General features: G+C 34.3%; 1 long non-coding RNA gene across 3 annotated transcripts in view; it reads right to left on the bottom strand.

Annotated features, from left to right (window-relative positions):
- Positions 1–224: 224 nt before the first annotated feature.
- The window catches only part of LOC141488318 (uncharacterized), a 256,526-nt gene continuing 236,593 nt past the window's right edge, over positions 225–20,157 (bottom strand). For all 3 annotated transcript variants that reach the window (XR_012468652.1, XR_012468651.1, XR_012468650.1), the window contains 3 exons: positions 11,363–11,509; positions 3,780–3,875; positions 225–819 (listed from right to left, as the gene is read on the bottom strand). This is a non-coding gene — a long non-coding RNA (uncharacterized LOC141488318). The remainder of the gene's footprint in view (positions 820–3,779; positions 3,876–11,362; positions 11,510–20,157) is intronic.

Raw genomic sequence — 20,157 nt, 5'->3', positions numbered from 1 at the left:
ATGCTTCTACTTTATGTTGTCATACTCTTACCTCTGTGAAATTTGATTTCTGTGTTTCTGTCTCTCTGTCTCTCTCTGTCTCTGTCTCTCTCTCTCTGTCTCTCTCTCTCTCTCTCTCTCTCTCTCTCTCTCTCTCTCTCTCTCTCCCTTCACCATCTACCTGTCTCTAACTCCCTCCCTCCCCTCTCTGTATTTCCCCCCCTTCTCTTTCCCTCTTCCCTTCTCCCCTTTATTCTCTTTCTTTTTCTTTCCTTCATTATCTTCTCTGCCTTTGGCACTCACCTCCTTTCCCTTTCCCATTCGTCTTTCCCTCTTTCTTTCTCCCAGTCTTACTCTCTACTTACTTAGCCAAACTCCTTTAAAAAGCTGTCTGTCCATGATACTTCCACCTTGTACTCACTCATTCCTCACCCCATGTAATTGGGTTTCTTATTTCATAATTCAACCAAAATTGCCATTTTCAAAATACCTTGTTTAATCTAATGATCTTTTATGTTTTTATCTAACTCAAATTATCTGCTGCATCTGACCTTCTTGAGTTTCTCTACTCCAACCTGTCTAATCAATTGTTCATTTCTTTTGCTAAATAAACAACTATATCATATATTTTAACTGTGGCTATTTCCCAAGGTGATGATCAGGGCCCTCTTTTCTTCTTCATATTCTTCTTGGTGACTTCATCAGGACCTATATATTTAATTATGACCTCTATGTCAAAGATTCCAAAACTTTTATTTTTCTCTTCAATTTCTTTGCCAAGTTTCATTTGCTGTCAACAGTTGCCAATGAGAAATGTCAAACTCTATTGCCTGGAGATATCTGAAACATAATAAGTGCAAAACAAAAGTCAATATTTCCCCTCCTATAGATCACCTCCTCTCTTCGACCCACCTCTCTCCCAAACTTCCCTCTTTCTACATAAATTCAAATTCCCAGATTCATATTCTAGACATTTTTACTTTCATTACTATATAAAACCAATCAGTTACCAAATCTTGCCATTTTACCTCCATAAATCTCTTACTCTCTATTATTTTCTCTGCTTATACTACTACTATCTTAATTCAGATCCACTTCCCCTGTCATTACTCCAATAGTTTCCTAATCAGTCTCCCTCCTTCTTGTCTCCTCCCATGCTCATCTAGACCATCTCACATACTGATATCAAAATGAATTTTATTAATTGTACATCTAAAATGCTACTATGCAATAAGAAATGATTAGCTAAATGATCTTAGGAAAAACATGGATAGATTTGAATGAAATAATGAAGAATGAAATGAGCAGAACCAAGAGAACATTGTATACAGTAACAGAAATATTATTTTAAGAACAACTTTGAGTAAATAAATCATTTTGACTTTTATAAACTCTTAAATTAACTGAAAATGACATATGAAGGAAAACACTATCTGTATCCAGGGGAAAAACTAATAAAAGTGTGTATGGAATGTTTTATCAAATACATACATACATACATACATACATTTTTACATATCTGTGTCTACTGGTGGCCATATCTTGGGCAAGAGGGAGAGAAAAAAGTGGGAAAACTGCAATATTACTATATATTGAAAGAGACTAGCAAGTCTTACATAATGAAATTGTATAATAATCATGTATAATCATATTTTATTATATTATATAATGGAAATGCTTTGTTCCATTAATTAAAATTAATTTTTAAATTTTATGTCTTGCCATGTTACTGCTTACTCAGTCAACTTCAAATATCATCTCTAAAATAAAACATAATCTCCTCTAATTTTAAGTTAATCTCAATATAACTCCAAACTTAATTGGATATATAGACTTTACAACCAAACATCGTAATTTAGCTAAACTGGCTTTTATCCAGTTCCTCATACATTTCCCACTTCTAATTCTTTATACTATCCATATCTGATTACTTCCTCACTATTGTTTTATTGAATTCCTTTCTTCCTTTCATGTCTTGGTTTAGCCACAACCTTATGATGAAACCTCAGTATAACAACCACAACTATTAGTGCTCCCTTTATATAATAACCATGTATTCAAGTCTCTTTATATTTTTCTCCACATGCTTTTACCTTTTATCTGTCTTTGTTGTCTTTTCCAGTAGAATGTAAGAATATGGTTTGTTGAAATATCCTCATTCATTTTAGTCAACATACAGAATAGTGAATGGCAAATAGTGATTAATAAATTCTTATTTATTGATTATGGATGAAAATATCTCAGTATTCTTTAAGATTAAAAACTTTTCTTAACCATCTTAATGCAACAAAGACACATTGAATTTCTTTTTTGTTTGTGAACTTATTTAAGCTACCATGTCATGTGGCATAGCCTTGAATTTAGAATGCTCAATCCTTCTTTAGATTATTGTTATTATCATTTTTGTTTTCTTCACTTATTTATGGACTGAAGAAAATATGTGGTCAAAAGGAAAAGAAATAGAGACAAGATGAAAATGGAAAAGGCAATTGGGAAAGTAGTTGGAAAGGTTTGAAACTGTTTAGAGTGCCAGAGTTAGAATTTAGAAAGGATAAATTTAAAGAATTTGGGAGAACTTGAAGACAAATCGGAAGATATTAAATCGAACACATATTAGCTAAGTAACTAAAATGAGATGGAAGCTAGCCTCAGGGGGTTTAGAGTTTCCTCAGGAAAGTCAATATGTAAGTAAGTGAAGGATAATTTTTCTATCCTCCTCCAAAAACAATGCAGTAATAAGGAGAGGGAAGGTGAGGTTTACCTTAAAAAAGAAAATCAGGAAAGGACACTAGAAAAGATGCCATGAGTTAAGGAGCTAAATATTCCATGGATGCAGAACTTCAAGAAGAGGAAGGCATAATGGATCGAACTACAGGAATTAGGGACTGCCTGTGCAAAAGTTTGGAAAAACAAATCATGAGTTGTACCGAGCCCAGTGAAATGAAAGAGGAGGTTTGGAAAGAGACCTAAAAGGAAAAGGGAGATCTACTTGAGCTGATAGAGGGATAGATTTGAAAGGGGGAAATGTGTGATGGACAAAGACTTCATGAGAAAAATGTAAGCACAACAACAACAATAGCAATATCATCTACCTGCTACTTAAGGTTTTCAATACTTTACATGTGCTATCTCATTAAATCCTCAAAATTATTATTTTCACTTGGGAAGACATAAAATTTAAAAGGAAAAATATTTGAATTATTAAATAAGGTAAAATAAAATGAAAAGATTTTGAATATGACAGTCAAGTTGTTAAGAGATGCTAAAAGAAAATACAAGGGTTAAAATAGAGTAAACAAAGAAAACGTTAAAGGGAATAGAGGAAATAAAAGTATAAAGGAGGAGACAAAAGCTATATGCAACCTGTAATAATGGAGAGAAAACCACCAGTTTAAGAACAGAGGGTATCCTATTGGACAATGGTATGGCTGCAAACAGTTCAGAAAGTAAAATATTTGTGGATTATTTTTTTAGTCAGTAGTATTTCTATACATTTCCTAAACTGTGAAATCACAGGTCTGTTAGTGTCTACAGTTAAGAATTATATTTGCTGTTTATTTCCAAAATTAAGAATCTACATTTTTTAAGAAACCTCCTATTTAATTTGGTAAAGGAAAAATGAAGATGGAGAAAATCCATAATGAATTGATGATCAAACTAAACAAAACTTTATATTCCATTCTTAGACTTTTTTATAGCAGTTACTTTCTATTTATAGCAAGACTTGAGAAGCATCAATGTTTCTGAAAATGCTCTTACAGTTGAGCCTTGTCTTAAGGCTAGTGATAGAATGTACTCACCTATGCTTTTGCCACTTCTTTTAGTTTAAAAAAGGAAAATGAACTTATTTGGGAAAGTGGTTTTCTTGTCTTCATTTTTTTTTGTCTTCCATCTTCCTATGAAAAATTGAAAGATAATACATTCAAATTCTGTATAGCACACTGTAGCACAAAATGGTGTTGCATTTAAAAACATTGAAAGTAAATATTTCTGTGTTTCCCAATATATAAGAAATGTCAACTGGTGCAAATTTATGCCCATATCCAATTTGTACATTAATAAAATCTAATTAGGCTCAATGTTAGAATAGTTATTTATTCTGCTTAGGCAAATGTTGGCAGCTTAATATCTGGGACATATAGGCTTTCAGTAAATAGAGAAGTAAGGAAAGAAGTGATGAAAAAAGGGAGAAAGATGGTGGAAGAATAGGGCTTTTTTCCTCTTCAGTTTAGTGTAATTTCTACTTTTTTAACCACATTAGTAGCTGTGATAGAGTTCAAAGGTAAAAGTTTCACAATCATTGATGTAGAAAAATGCAAATTTTTTTTGCAAATTTAGTTTAGCTACTCATGTATAAGTTATACTCTTAAAGAATTTCTTAGATAATTAAGAGATATAATTTACCTAAATAACTAGCTTGCATCAAAGGCATAACTTGAATTTTAAGGTCAAGGTGCCCTACTCCTTACCATATTTAATATATATAATATGCCTATGTAGGCCTATTATCTCTCCACCCAGTATAAGTCAATTAATCAATAAAACATTTAAATTTCTACTATGTGCCAACCATTGTATTAAATAATAATAAAATAGAAAAGAGGAAAAAGACACTCCCTTTCCTCAAGAAGCACATAATCTAATATAGTAGACAACATACAATTATATAAAAAGCTATTTGGGATAAATAAGCAATAATTAATAGAGGAAAGGCACTAGAATTAATAAAAGCTGGGAAAGGAGTCCAATAAAAAGATAGGATTTAAGAAGAGTCTTAAAATCAAAAAATATTTAAAAAACTGAAGGAGAAAGAGTATTCTAGGCATGAGAGACTAAGTAAATGGCCTTTTATAAGATTAAGGGATAAAACATGGAAACAAAACATTTTACAGCATGCTTAATATAATATTGTACAAAGATTCCTTCTACTGATGATCTTCAGTAAGAATTTGTCATGAATACAGATCAGTTTCCTTATTAAGAACATTTACAAATTCCATGGAGACCCTGTAACTCAGAGTCTAGATGGGAAAAGAGTTTCCTACAAAAAGTGAGGGGATCAAATATTTATTTAGCAATATTGCATCACTTGTATCAAGTCTTGCAATAATGTTGTCCTCCTACCTGATATTTATAAACCCAACTTAGATGAGCTTAGTCTGACCATCCCTACAGGTAGAACCAAGTGAATGGAAACTGACTACTGTATAGAAGATAATATATATTTAGAAGGGTCAACCCTGGAAGCTAGATCAGTACATAGATGCTGGATAGATATTGTAGATGAATAACATTCCTGAAACAAAACTAAATAAAACTAGATTATGTTTAGGAAAATTACATGATGGTTTTAGGAAGCCATTTTTTCAAATATCAGTATTTTTCAGATATATTAAATGATGGAAAAACACAATTTCTGAAGAATTAGAATTTTAGTCACTAAAAAGGCAATGGAGGAATGCATTAAGGATGATAAAAGTGTGCTGACTACTATGATTATTTGTTCATAAGAAATGATATAAAAGATTGTTGTTGCTTGGCCTTCATTCTCAAAGAAAACCATGACATCAGGGAGGTAATGTCATGACATGCAGGTGAATTGTATTTGGCGGGGGGGGAGGTTCTGTGTTAAGTCATCAGCCTCACTTTCTCCTCCAGAATCATCTGGACCCAGTGGCCAGATATGAATCAAGACAACTGGAGATGACCCTGGATGGGAGGCAGGGTTAAGTGACTTGCCCAAGGTCACACAACTAGTAGGTGTCAAGTGTCTGAGACTGAATTTGAACTCAAGTCCTCTGATGCTAGGGTCAGTGCTCTATCCACTGGGAATGGCATAAAAGATAACATTCAGAAGGTATGGCAAAGAAACAGAGAGAGGCCGGTCATCTAGTAAAAGCAAAGGATGACATATTAATGGAACTGTTCTAGAACGAAAACAATATTAAAGGAAGGTTTCCAAAACATGGACTCTACGAAGAAGTCAATGAAGGATTTAAAAAGAGTCCCACAGGACAAGACAGTTGTGAATGAGATTATAAAGTAGCCCCATTGGAGGGAATTACCTTCATAATCAAAATTGTTGATCCATTAAAGTCCTATATAAGGTGCTAGAGATAGAAGACAAAAATCATTACTTACCAACTCTCCAAAAGCTCATAGTCTAATAGGGGCAATAAGATGAATACAAAAATGTAAGGTAAAGGCATTTTAAATATTTCTCTTTTTTCCCCCTAAATAAGAGCCCTCACCAAAATTTGCATGCATATTAACTGTACATATTATGATCATGGAAAGTATACCACTAAAAGTATCTTTCTTCTCTGTAAGAGAGGAGCCAGAAACAAGTTTTTGGCATGATAAATTATAACACTGCAACCAGTCTTATAATTAGGATAGAAGGTAGATGTGGTAAATTCACATCTAGGGACTGAGTTACAAAAGATTAATTATAGTCTATTAAAATTCTCAGTTCATCCCCATTTGAAATTTTCCTCTCTTGAAGCCAGAGTGGAAGGAGCCCCAATGCATTTGGTGAAATGAATCTTGTATATACTAATCTTCCTTGCTGACCTCATTCAAACTTGAAGGCTTTGTGCATTATAAGCTGTAATTACTTTAGAGCTCAAATCTTAAACAAGACTGAAAGGAGGGAGTGTGTATATGAAATGCAAATTGAAATGGCCATCTTTCACATATAAACAAGGAGTCTCATCAAGTAAAATCCAAGACTTTCTGATTCACTAGTCCAAAAATACAAAATTAAAAGAAAAAAGTGGTATGGTTTATTACTTTCATTTCACATTCCATCATTTTAATTAATCTAAAAGCTTCAAATGACTTGTAGGTTCTCATATCTTTTAAGTTATTAGTTTTAAATTTCTTTCATATCAGTTAACAGATGCCATAATAGAACGTCACTGGAATCATCAATCTCATTATACAAACCCAGCATTAGGATAGAATCTTAATAATATTGTGACTTATGGATGCCAGGGTTTGGGGTTTTTTCCATTTTTATTAGGGTAATTAATCTAATTGCATATTAGCCAATTTATAATTTAAACTCAAAATAACAAGTTGTCAACTTCAGAAATACAATATGGGAAGGAGAAGCAATTTTTGGAGTTTCATTTAAAGCTGCTTTTTTAGGGCAATATTTACAAGACTCTTACTAAATAGATCACTACTTTTCAGAGGTAAAAATCAAAGTCTTTAGGAAGGAATCTGATAAACACAAATCAAATAAAAATTGACAGAGACAAGAGTGCTTTGCCACCATAAAATAAGTATGAAACAATATATTCAGTTCCAGGTAACATTTGGGGTCTTTCAAATTTCTAGTTGCTGACCTTATCCAGAGGTTAAGAATAAAATCAAGCCTAGTCTGCCCTCCCTGGATATTGCTACATGGAAAAAACCCTGACACTAGCACTTCATTACTTTTCAATAATACCCATGGCTTAATTTATCCTGAAGTGATTATAGCTTGATGATCAACTAATTAGGAACACTCATTATAATTTTCATACACTGTTTGTAAAGTCTTGTGTCTGAGTGATTTAATATAAGTTGTTGATGAGCACTCTTTGTCAGGTTTCAGGGAGAATACAGAAAGATGAACTCAGAAATGACAATTCCTTTACTTTGTAAGCAGGATTGTTAGGAAGGGAATACATAGAAGCTGGTATCAGGAAAAGTAAAAATGGCACTGTTTTAATCTTTATCCTTGTTTATTTTTCATTTGCTGATTACAATAGTTTTTCACAGGGCTTATGTTCTTTCTCTAATGTTAGTTATAGATTGTAACTATATTTTCTACCTAATTTATAAGAATGAAATGTTATAAGAATGTCTGCTATTGGGGTGAAGTCAAGATGGCAGAGTAAAGGCAGGAACTCACCAAAGCTCTCCCCCAAATTATAGAGTGGCAGAACCCACTAAAAGTTTGAGTGAAGTAATCCAGCCCAAGACAATTTAGAAGATCCAGGGGAAGGGTCTGTTACATCAGAGTGAAAAGGTTCAACAGCATATTCCAGGCCATGGAACAGGTTCCAGTATGGGGATGACTGGGTATCTGGGGACACCTGGGTCTCTGGCAGCAGGCTGTTTCCAGACCTCTCAATCCAGGGATTGCCAAGGAGAATTTCAAAAGTCAGCAGGAAAACTCTGCCACACTGTAGTGAGAGGGCAGTCCAGTCCAGCACAAGCCTCAGTCCACAGCTGCCCTATGGACCAGCACCAGACCTGCCACATGGCAGGTAGCCACCCCACATTGAGCCACCCAGCAACTGGTGCCAGAGTACTCAGCCCCAAAATGGTAAAGGGGTCTGGAGGATTGCAGAGATCCCTTTGCTATCTATGAGGCAGAACTCTGTGACTTCACCCATACTCAGATTCAGGTTGCAATCTGGAGCCTCAGTCTCAGAAAAAGGAGATTTACTATCTGCAACAGAACCTGAACCCTCCTTACAGCCCCAGGACAGAGGGGTGTGCTTGTGGTCATCCACAGACCAAAGCACCGGCAGGAGAACATTCAGAGCCTCTCATAAAAGCTTGGAGGAATTGAGAACTTACAGGTCCCTGGGGGGACTCTGAAAATAGCTGGAAAAATCCTCAGAAGATCGGGACAATGAATCCTCCACCTGGGAAGCAGAGCCCCACCTTAATAAAAAAGGTAAAATTAAGTCATAGACTGGAGAAATGAGCAAACAACAGAAGAAAAAAAATTGAAAAAAAAATTGACCAGAGACAACTACTTTGGTCCTCCTATGAAGGATCAAAATATACACTCTGAACCCAACAAAGTCAAAGTCTCTTAACCCAAAGCCTCCAAGAAAAAATATTAATTGGTCTCAGGCTAAGGAAGAGTTCAAAAAAAAGATTTTGAATATCAAATAAGAGAGACAGAGGGGGTAAAAATAAAAAGAGAATTGAGAGTGATACAGGAAAATCATGAAAATCAAGTCAACTGATTGGTTAAGGAGATACAAAAAATATTGAAGAAAAAAATCTTAAAAACCAGTTTGGGTCAAATGGAAAAAGTAGTCCAGGAGGCCAATGAGGAGAAGAATGTCTTAAAAGGCAGAATTGACCAGATAGAAAAGGAATTACAATAGCTGTATAGTGAAAATAATTCCTTCAAATGTAGAATAGAGCTAAGGGAAGCTGATGACTTTATGAGAAACCAATAGAAAATAAAGCAAATCCAAAAGAATAACAAATTAGAAAAAAAATGTGAAATCTCTCTCATTAGAAAAACAGCTGGTGTGTAAAACAGATCCAGAGAGAAAATTTAAAAATTATTGGGCTACCTGAAAGTCATGACAAGAAATAGAGTCCATTTTTCAAAAAAATCTCCTGAAAAAATTGCCATGATATCCTACAAGCAGAGGGTAAAATAGAAATTGAAGGAATCTACCAATCACCTCCTGAAAGAGATCTCAAAAGAAAAACTTCCAAGAATATTATAGCCAAATTCCAGAACTCCCAAGTCTAGGAGAAAATATTACAACCAACCAGAAGCAAACAATTCAAATATGATGGAGTTACAGACTGGGTAACAAAATATTTATCAACTTCTACATTAAGGGCTCATAGGGCTTAGAATATGATATTCTGGAAGGCAAAACAGCTGAGAATGCAACTAACCAGCAAAACTGAACATCCTCTTTCAAGGGAAATGATGAATATTCAATGAAATAGTGGACTTTCAAACTTTCCTGATAACAGAAAATTTTATCTTCAAGTAGAGGACTCAGGTGAAGCATAGAGGGGCTGGACAGGAAGGGCAAATTATGAGGGACTTAAGGATGTTGAACTGCTTATATTCCTGAATGGGAATATGATACTGATATGTCATATGAACCTTATCATTTATTAGGGCAGTTAGAAGAAGCATATATAGCCAAGGCAAAAGGGAAAGCTAAATATGAAGGAATAATAAAAGATGGAGTTAATGGGGAGAAAGGAATGTACTTGGAGAAAGAGTAAGGAGGGATAGAATGGGTCAAGTTATTTCACATAAAAAGGCAAGAAAAAGTTTTTGCATAGGAGTGGAAGATGGGTAGAGCAGAAGGAGTGAATGAGCCTTATTCTCATCAAAAGTGACTCAGAGAGGGAATAATATTCACACTCAATAGGGTATAGAAATTTATCTAACCCTAGAGGGGGAAAGGAGAGGAAAGGGGGGAAGGGCCTTGATTTATATGTGATAGAAGGGAGGGAAGATTATGGGAGGAAGTAGCCATATGAAAAATACTTGAGAAGGGAATGGGAGAGAGAGAGAGAGAGAGAGAGAGAGAGAGAGAGAGAGAGAGAGAGAGAGAGAGTAGAATAAATGGGGATAGGGGAATAGGATGGAGGGAAATACAGCTAGCAAGAGCAACTGTAGAAAAAATATATCGAAGCAATTTGTCTGATGGACTTATGATAAAGGATGCTATCCATCCCAAAGACAGAGCTGATGTTATATGAATACAGACTGAAGCATACATTTTTTTCTCACTTTGTTTTTCTTGAGATTTCTATTCCTTTGTGCATGTGTGTGGGGGGGCAGGTGATATTTACTTTTACACTATGACTATTGTTGTAATTTTTTCCCATGGCTACACATTTTTAACCTATACCAATTAACTTTCTTTCTCAATGTGGGGAGTGGAGTGGGAGGAAAGCAGAGAATTTGGAACTCGGTGTTTTAAAAGTAATAGTTGAAACTTGCTTTTGCATGTAGCTAGGAGAAAAAATTAAAAATAAAATATTTTTAAAAACTATCATGGACATTGAGCACATCCCCCACTCCCTTGATTTTATAGAAGAGGAAACTGAAGATCTGAGAGAGTGATTTGCTCAGGTTCACACAATTAGTAAATATCTAAACTTTATAAACTTTAACAATCTGCTATAATAAATGTGAATTTTTTGTTAAGGGTTGGGTTTGTGGTTTTCCTGGTAAATAATAATCCTTTTGAGAATGCTATTTCAATCAATGGAGGTGAAGAATTATACCATTTAGAGTCTTGTTTCAAGACACTAAAGTGATAAGGACTTTCACACAGCTAGTCTTTGTGAGATAGAATCTGAATACAAGTCTCTGGGTCTATTTTTCTATCCATATTGACTTTCTTATTCTTGTCATTACTGAGAAAAAAATCAAATAACCTGCCCTTTACTATAAAGAAAAACAAGCAAACAAACTTACACACAACTAATATGCAATATATAAAAATAAAGTACAAAGTAATTTTGATGCAGTAGTGCTGTAACATAGTGAAAACAAATGAAAAGATTCCATAACAGAGATAAACTTGTTTAACAACCCTCTGATAATAAATATCAGGTAAGGCATAAAGCAGTTAGATATATGCTTGTCAAAGATGCTCACCATTGTTATCAGGGAACTTTGATTCAAAGCTCAGGTCAAAGAGGCATTCGCTGCAAATGGTGAGGTGCTCCTGATGCTCCTATTTATAGGTGACATTGTGCTTGTTGAATCGAACCCCAGAACACTGTAAGATCTTTTAACAGAGATCTGTAACCATTGAAGGAAAGAAAATATAGATAAAACTTGCTATCGTACAGATTGAAACATAATTGAGAGGATAATGTATATATATATATATATATATATATATATATATATATATATGTTGATATGTTGATGTTTGTCCTTCATTCTCTTTTTTTCTTCTTCATTCTCAAAGAAGGCTGTGACAGCAGAAGATAATACCAAAGCAAGTACATGAATTGATTTTGAGTGAGAGGGTGCTAGATTAAGTTCCCAGTCACAATTTCTCCTCCAGAACCATCTGGCTTCTGTGGCCAGATATGAGTCAAGACGTCTAAAGATGACCTTGGATGCAAGGCAATCAGGGTTAAGTGACTTGCCAAAAATCACACAATCAAATGTCTGAGGATGGATTCAAATTCTCATCTTCCTGACTCCCAGATCAGTGCTCTATCTACCAAGACAACACACTTATTATATATGTAACCCAAAACCCAAGACTCATTGGTACAATACTCCTCAAAGATGAAGATCAATGCCTCATACCTATCCCAGGAATAGGGCAGAGTTGGCAAGAGCAGAAGAAAGAATCCTAGTCTTTCCCTCATCAGTCTGAGTTTCTTCAGTCTCTTTGGGCATATTTGGTTTCTAACTTTGAGAGAAAAGATGAATGATATCAACCTCACTTCAATTTGCTGACAGAAAAGACTGCAGAAAAAAGCAGACATGATAGACACTGTCATCTCCTCTCCTGGCAGCTTCTTCCCAGAGTCTTTTCTTTCAGCAACCTGAAGTAAGGTTGCCATCATTTGTCTTTTCTCTTGAAGCTGGAAGTCAGGATTGCCTAAAGGAGTTATAAAGCCCAAAATGATACTAAAAAAAACCTGAAAAAAACCTCAAAAAAACAAAAACTGGAGTGCTCTCCTCTCCTGCTCTCACCAAATCTACCTGATCTTCTCATGTACATATGAGACCTTGATCTCTACCAAAGAAAAGAGAATTGTATGTCTATTGATTTTGGAACTCAGGTTATATATTCATACATGCATACATATTGAATAGACAGTCTAGATAATAGAATAATGGTGCTAGATTCATACAGTCTGGGTTCCAAGGCTGGCTCTTATTCTTACTATCTGGGTGACCCAGAGTAAATTAATTCACATTCCTGGACTTTGGATTTTTCATTATGAAATAAAAGAGTTAGATTTTGAGGACCTTCCCATGTCTCAGATCCTAGACATATGATCAAAAGAATAACAGCCTGAATTTGCCTTCTGGAAATTGCAAAGTTACAAAAGTTTGTTTTTATTTGTTACTGTTGTTTAATTAATTGAATTAATCCTAACTTCACTCTGAAGAATATTAATTCAAATTTCCCAAAATTGATTGCAAGTTATGGAACACTACAGTCTAAATAAATAAAAAAACATTTGTCACACAAAGAACAATGGAGAGATGCAAAGTGGATATAAAATAGCTGTAACATAAATAAGGAACTTAGAAGAAAAATTGGATAATCATTAAGAAAATATCTTATGAAAAATTAAAGGTGAGTTAGAAATATTATGAGAGTAAGAGACAAGTAATGGGTCACCTGGGAACTCTATTGAAATATTCATGATGTCAAGAGAAAACAACGAATCACACACACATACACACACACACACACACACACACACACACACACACACAAACACACTTTTAGAATGAACATATGAAAAGATAAGACCATGAGTCCTCTACATCATTCCCTATATATGGGTTGTGATATGAATCAATGGAAGTAATTTTTACATGAATAAGCTCAGAAATCTATTGATTACTTTTTGAGTACTAATGTAAAGAATCTAAGAAACCTAATTTACTAAAAGATGACTAAAGATGAAGGGGGGGTAGTGTGGGAAGAGGAAATCACAGAAAAATATGAAGAGAAATAAATGAAAATTCTAGAGTATTGCATAGTTTCTTTTTGTTATGGGAAAATATCTGGGAGTCGGGTAGCTAACCAACACATTTATTTAGGGAAGTTCCCCAATTTACCTGCACATGCAGCTTGGTATATATCTTTGTATAATCTAGTTCTTTAATAGAAAAACACTTTCCTATTGCCTCTGAGAACACTAAATGGCTTGAAATGGGGAATTTTATAATAAATAGAGGGTCATTATAGGGAACAGGAAGACTCAGAAGACACTAGCTGATATGTTTTTAAAAGAACTAAGATTGCAGTTTAATACTTTAATCAAAAAGAAATGAAAGACAAAGATTCTTTAACTTCCCTTGGCCCTTGGAGTGAATTTATTTAAACCAAAGTCACCAAATTCTCAAGAGTAAAAGAAAAGTTTCTCAAGGAAAGTTAAAGAGAACTCCAGGAGGAATAAATCCTTCCAATAATATAATGCAAATAATAGGTGAAAGAAGTCATTCTAAATTTTTTATCTCTATTGGATACCTCACTCTTCTCTGCATCTGTTGCTCTACTCAGTTTCAATTTTTTTTTAATTTTTATTTTTTTTAGATTTTTTCAAGGCAATGGGGTTAAGTGGCTTGCCCAAGGCCACACGGCTAGGTAATACTTAAGTGTCTGAGGTTGGATTTGAACCCATTTGAACTCCTGACTCCAAGGCCAGTGCTCTATCCACAGCGCCACCTAGCTGCCCCAACTCAAATTAACAGAACTAGATACCCATTTGATTCTCCTATCTTTTCTTCCTGCTTTAGAGTACTCTCTCCTTTCTTTAGATCATAGGTTCCTTGAGGGCAGGGATTGCCTTTCATTTTATTAATTGCATACTCAATGCTTAGTACAGTACCTAGCACATAGTAAGAGTTCAATATTTGTTTTCTGGAGAATACTAGATATTGCTTTACTTCTTGTATACAATTTATTTTAGATTCCTAGCCTCTCAGAATAGGCAAACTCCCCTTATCCCAACCTATGAGTGGAGGGTGTTACTTCTACAATGTTTTTTCTCCGTTTGAATATCAATATACCCAGAGAAACTACTTCCATGGTGGCTCATTTCCTGTTTGGACAGTGACATTGGTTAGAAAGTTCTTCCTTATAATGAAGTAAAATCTGCCTCCTGGAAATTCAACCCATTTGCTCTCATTCTATCACCTGGCACTATAGGAAATAAATCTATTCCTTTTCCCACAAGCTAGCCCTTCAAACAATCAAAGATATATCTTGTACATTCACTAATTTGTTTTTGTTTTCTTTAAGGATAAATAAATCCAGTTCCTTTTTTTCTGTTTCTTATACTGCACAATTTCCAGGTCTTTCACCATTCTGGCTAATTACCACCCTCTGGTCACACTCCAGTTTGTCAATGTCTCTATTTAAAAATCAATAAGCCTAGTTCAAACGGACTATTGAATGAAGTTTTATGACATGTTACTTCAGGTGACTTTTAAAATTCACAGATTACTTTAGGAAAAAAATAAAATACATTTCTACATAAAATAGCTTTGTTTTACATTTAACAGAACAATAGGAGGGTCAACCAATGTGAATTCAAAGAGATGGCATCTTTTCATATTTCCATAACACTTAAATTATGCTATATTTGATCATTTGTCAAACAAATATGCACCCCTCAGCAGATTGAAAAATCATTTCATCTGTCACAATTACATAAAGCATAATCAGTCAGAAAATATTTATTAAGGGCCTACTATAAGCTAAGGACTGTGCCAAGTGCCGAGAATACTCAAAAAGGCAAAACACAGTCTTTGCCCTAGAGGAAGTCACAATACAATCTGAAAATAATAATGTAAGACACTCTGAAAATAACTATATAAATGCTAGCTATATATATATATATATATATGTATATATACATATATATATATATATATATATATAATAAATTCAAAACAACATATAGGGTGTTTTTGGTGTTTTATTGCTTGTTTTCTGGTTCAAATCTGTGAGAGTATTGGTTTCAGGAAAGCCCAGTATGGGAATTTCATGTATTAACTAATTCAGATGAACAATTTATCTGTAGGAAATTGCCAAGAAAATTAAAACAACTAAGGTACCAACTCACACCTATCAGATTGGCTAATCTGACAGAAAATGGAAATGATCAATATTGGGAGGGATGTGGGAAAACTAAGACACTAAGGTATTGTTAGTGGAGTTGTGAACTGATACAACCAGTCTGGAAAGCAATTTGAATTTATGCTCAAAGGGCTATAAAACTATGCATACGCTTTGATCCAGTAAAGAGATCTCAAAAGATCATTTTTGAAAAGGGCAAAGGTCCATATATACAATAGGAGCTCTTTTGTGGTGGGAATGAATTGGAAATTGAGGGAATAACCATCAATTGGGAATGACTGAACAAGTTGTGGTATACGAATGTAAAGGAATATTATTGTTCTATAAAAATGATGAGCAAGAAGTTTTCAGAAAAGACATGGAAATACACTTATATGATCTGATGCTGAGTGAAGTGATCACAACCCTGAGAATATTTTATACAATAACAACTTCATTGTACAATGATCAACTATGATAGACTTAGATCTTTTCAAGAATACAGGGATCAAAACAATTCTAAAAGACTTGTGATGAACATCCAGAGAAAGAATTGTGGAATCTGAATGCAGATTCAAGCTTATTGCTTTCACCTTATTTAATATTTCTTTCTTTCTTACTTTTTCCTTTTATTTTGATTCTTCTTTCACAACATGAGTAATATGGAAATATACATGTAACATGATTGTGCATATATAACCTATATCAGATTGCCTGTTAGCTTGGAGTAGGGAAAGGGAATAGTGGGAGGGAGAAAATTTTATGAAAATGAATGCAGAAATCCATCTTTACATATAATCGAAAATTTTAATTGATTAATTTGAAAATTTCCAAGAGGACTGTGAGGTTATGACTTGACTGTGATTATACAATTAATATGTTTCAGAGATAGAACATGAATTGTAGACCTTCCTTACCCCCAGGATCAGTCCTTTACATGCTACACTGCACTACATCACAAATATATGAATATGATACCAAAAAAGTATTATTTTAAATTAAAACCTAAAAATTAAAAAAAAATCTTTTGGAACCTAAATTAACTCTTTATTTTTCTGGAAAAATATTAGTTTAGTGAAATAAGGGAAACTGTGTTACACAAACATACTCATAGGAAATCTGCATTTGAGCAGTTTTTTATTTGAATAGTCCATACTGCCAATCAACCAATTTTAAGTTCAAGTAACTTCATGCTGCAGTGGGTTAGGTTTAGAATGAGGATTGAGGGGTAGCTTGGTGGTGCAGTGGATAGATCACTGGCCCTGGAGTCAGGATGAATTATGTTCAAATCTGTCCTCAAATATTTAATAATTACATAATTGGGTGCCCTTGAGCAAGTCACTTACCGAGAGAGAGAGAGAGAGAGAGAGAGAGAGAGAGAGAGAGAGAGAGAGAGAGAGAGAGAGAGAGACAGAGACAGAGACAGAGACAGAGACAGAGACAGAGACACAGAGACACAGACACAGAGAGAAAATGAATATGTCTGGACTGGTTGAAGTGAAGCAGCCTGCCCTAAAATGATTGAACTCCCTTTATAACCCAAGAAGTCATATTTCTCAAACTGATATTCCAGGACTAGAGAAGTAAATTTTTATGATCTACCCTTCTTTGCTCATACAGATCTAGCTGTCTAAGGCATGATTAATAAAATAGCAGATAGAAATGACTTTCTTCCCTCAGATTTATTTTTCCAAGGAAAACAGTCATTGTCTATTTGATCTCTTAGAATAGGGAAAAGTAAAGATTAACAATGAGAGTAAAGAAAATATTATTATACAATGAGAGTTTGTGATACCCACCTTCCTCAAAGTACTCTCTTCTACCATCAGAGGTGTCAAGTGACTTAATTTCCCAAATAACAATATAAGTTGGCACTTAGGCCTGCCTTGCCCTAACTTGGTGTTCAATGCTTTAAAAATTACTTCTTCTTCTTCCTCTTTTTTTTCTCATTTCAAAACTCCTATTCCCTTACCATAGTAATTATTGATTAGAGGTAAAGAGAAAAGAAATCCCACATTAAAGTGTGAAACACTGATGGCTCTGTCCTTCAATACTCCAACCATCAAAGTGAATATGAGAGAAAGTAAAGGAAATGAGACGTGATACTCAACACATTAACAAATTATGAGGGAAGTTATTAAAGCAAACTCTCTGGCAATAGTTATTGTTCAAAGGATCGAAGAAGTACCTTCACTTTAATACTAGAATTCAAAATCACATGCTCCAGGCAGTAGATAGGATATTTTCACACCATCACAATGTCAAAAAAAAGCATAAGTGATGATTGGAAGGTATTTCCTTATTAGGAGGTACAAAGATTAGCCTTAAATGCAACTACGTATCTCAAAAAAAATGACATTAGCTATATGCAATCAAGAATAGAATATTTCCATTATTTTTTGACAGGAGAAAAAATGTAACATTTTTTTTAAAAAATGACAGAGGGAGCTTATAATTTAACAATTATGAACTGATGGAACCTATTTGAATGTCACTGAGAACCATAAATATCTATCTACAGTTCAGTATAGTCCAACCAACTAAATAATCCTGCTCAAAAGCTAGAAGATATTATTGAACCAATTACCTTTCTATTAGGCATAAAAATTTAACAAGAAATTATTGTTACAAATATATATATATACATATATATATATATATATATATAGAGAGAGAGAGAGAGAGAGAGAGAGAGAGAGAGAGAGAGAGAGAGAGAGAGAGAGAGCATTATAATACTTCAAATTTGAAAGTGACCTCAAAAGTGATTAGGTAACTTGTTATTGAATAAGAATTCTTATACAGCTAGCCTGATGGGTGGTAATTAAAGAACTCTAATAAAGAGGCACTGTTACATAAAATAAACACTTTTACTTTCATAAAACTCTGATTTCTTTTTCCTTATTTCTGATACCTAAATAAACCTGTTTACTTATTTCAATCAGAAATTTTCCTCTTCTACTTCTATCCATTGCTCCCAATTCTAGCTTCTGGGATGAAGATCAAATCTTGCTTCTATTTGAAGAAACAGCATCCAAAAACTTGAAGAAAACTATACTGCACCCCTTTCATAGTCCAAATCTTCTCTTAGCTAAAAATCCCTAGTTCCTTTAACCTATTCTCAACATCAAATGACAAACTACCTTTTTACAACCCTGTTTTCCCTTTTCTACATATTCTCAAGCTCTAAACTGCAATTAACATAATACTCAAGATGTTGTTTGATTTGATTAGGTTAACAGTTTCTTGGTATTAAAGATGATTCCCCTTAATTTTAGTGATACTCAAGAAGACTGAATGATGGAGGTATCAGGGTTAGAATACCTATCCCAAGTAATACAAACAGATAGATAGATAGATAGATAGATAGATAGATAGATAGATAGATAGATAGATAGACAGACAGATAGATAGATGGATGGACATAGATGTAGGTATAAAGATGGAGATGAGATGGAGAGATGGAGAGATAGAGATAGAGATAGAGACAGAGATAGAGACAGAGACAGAGACAGAGGCAGACAGAGATAGAGATGATATATGGGGAGAACCATGAGACTTAATCTCTGTCCTTCTATTTCTGTTTCTGTCCCTGTGTCTCTGAAAGTATCTTGCTCTGCCTCTCTCTCTCTCTCTCTCTCTCTCTCTCTCTCTCTTTCTCTCTCTGTGCCCCTGTCTGTGTCTGACTGACTCTGTTTGTCTTTTCCTTTCTCTCTCTTTCTGCTTTTGCCTTTGCCTCTATCTCTGCCTCCTTCTTTCTCCTTCATAATGTAGAACATTATTCTGTATACTATATCATAATCTGTGCCTTAGTGTCTATATTTCCATATATTTATTTAGTATGGGTAAGGCTAGAAGCTAATCATTATTTCTATAGCTATTAGATTATGTATAAATTGTAATCCTACAAAAACAAGGTAGATTATTTGGCATCATCCTGGCAAGCTGCAAGGAAGATGAAATTGTTCAGTCCTACTATCTTGTTTTTATTAAAAATGATAAAAACTGATCAGCTTTCAGGATTTTGAGTATGTAACAAATAAATCCTGAAAGAGAACTTCTACTCATATTTTTATTATTTTGTGCATTTCTGAAGTAAGTTCCATGCTCACAGTTTCTGCTCTCATCATCCACCAGTCTGCAATTCAGCCTGCATGACCTTCTCACTGGTCCTCTTCCATGGCACTCCATCTTCTATCTTTGTTAAGATTTTTGTACCAGTCATCCCCATGCTTGGTACGAGTGATCTTCTCATTTTTCCCTTGAGTCCCTTGCTTCTTTTAAGATAAAGCTCAAGCCCTACGGTGTGGATGAAAACTTAATTTCCCCAACTGCTAATGACCTCTTTCTTAAACTTCCCAGTATTCAACTATTTTGAATTTATTGTATTTATTCTCTTTGAACAAACTTATCTTTGTATTTGTTGTGTATTCTTTTGGGATTTGTATTCTTTTTGAGTAGTGAAGATTTCATTCACGATGTTTGTAGTCTCAGCAGCTAGCGTAGTGTATGACACATTGTACACACTTAATAAATACTTTGTGATTGATGGGTTGATTGTATCTCACATCGTACAGAGTGAACTTTTTGCCACAAATGGCCTTCAGTGGGTCATATACTTTCCCTT

Source organism: Macrotis lagotis, chromosome 5, assembly GCF_037893015.1.
Source record: "Macrotis lagotis isolate mMagLag1 chromosome 5, bilby.v1.9.chrom.fasta, whole genome shotgun sequence".
Taxonomy (NCBI): domain Eukaryota; kingdom Metazoa; phylum Chordata; class Mammalia; order Peramelemorphia; family Peramelidae; genus Macrotis; species Macrotis lagotis.
This window is presented reverse-complemented; position numbering and strand designations above follow the sequence as displayed.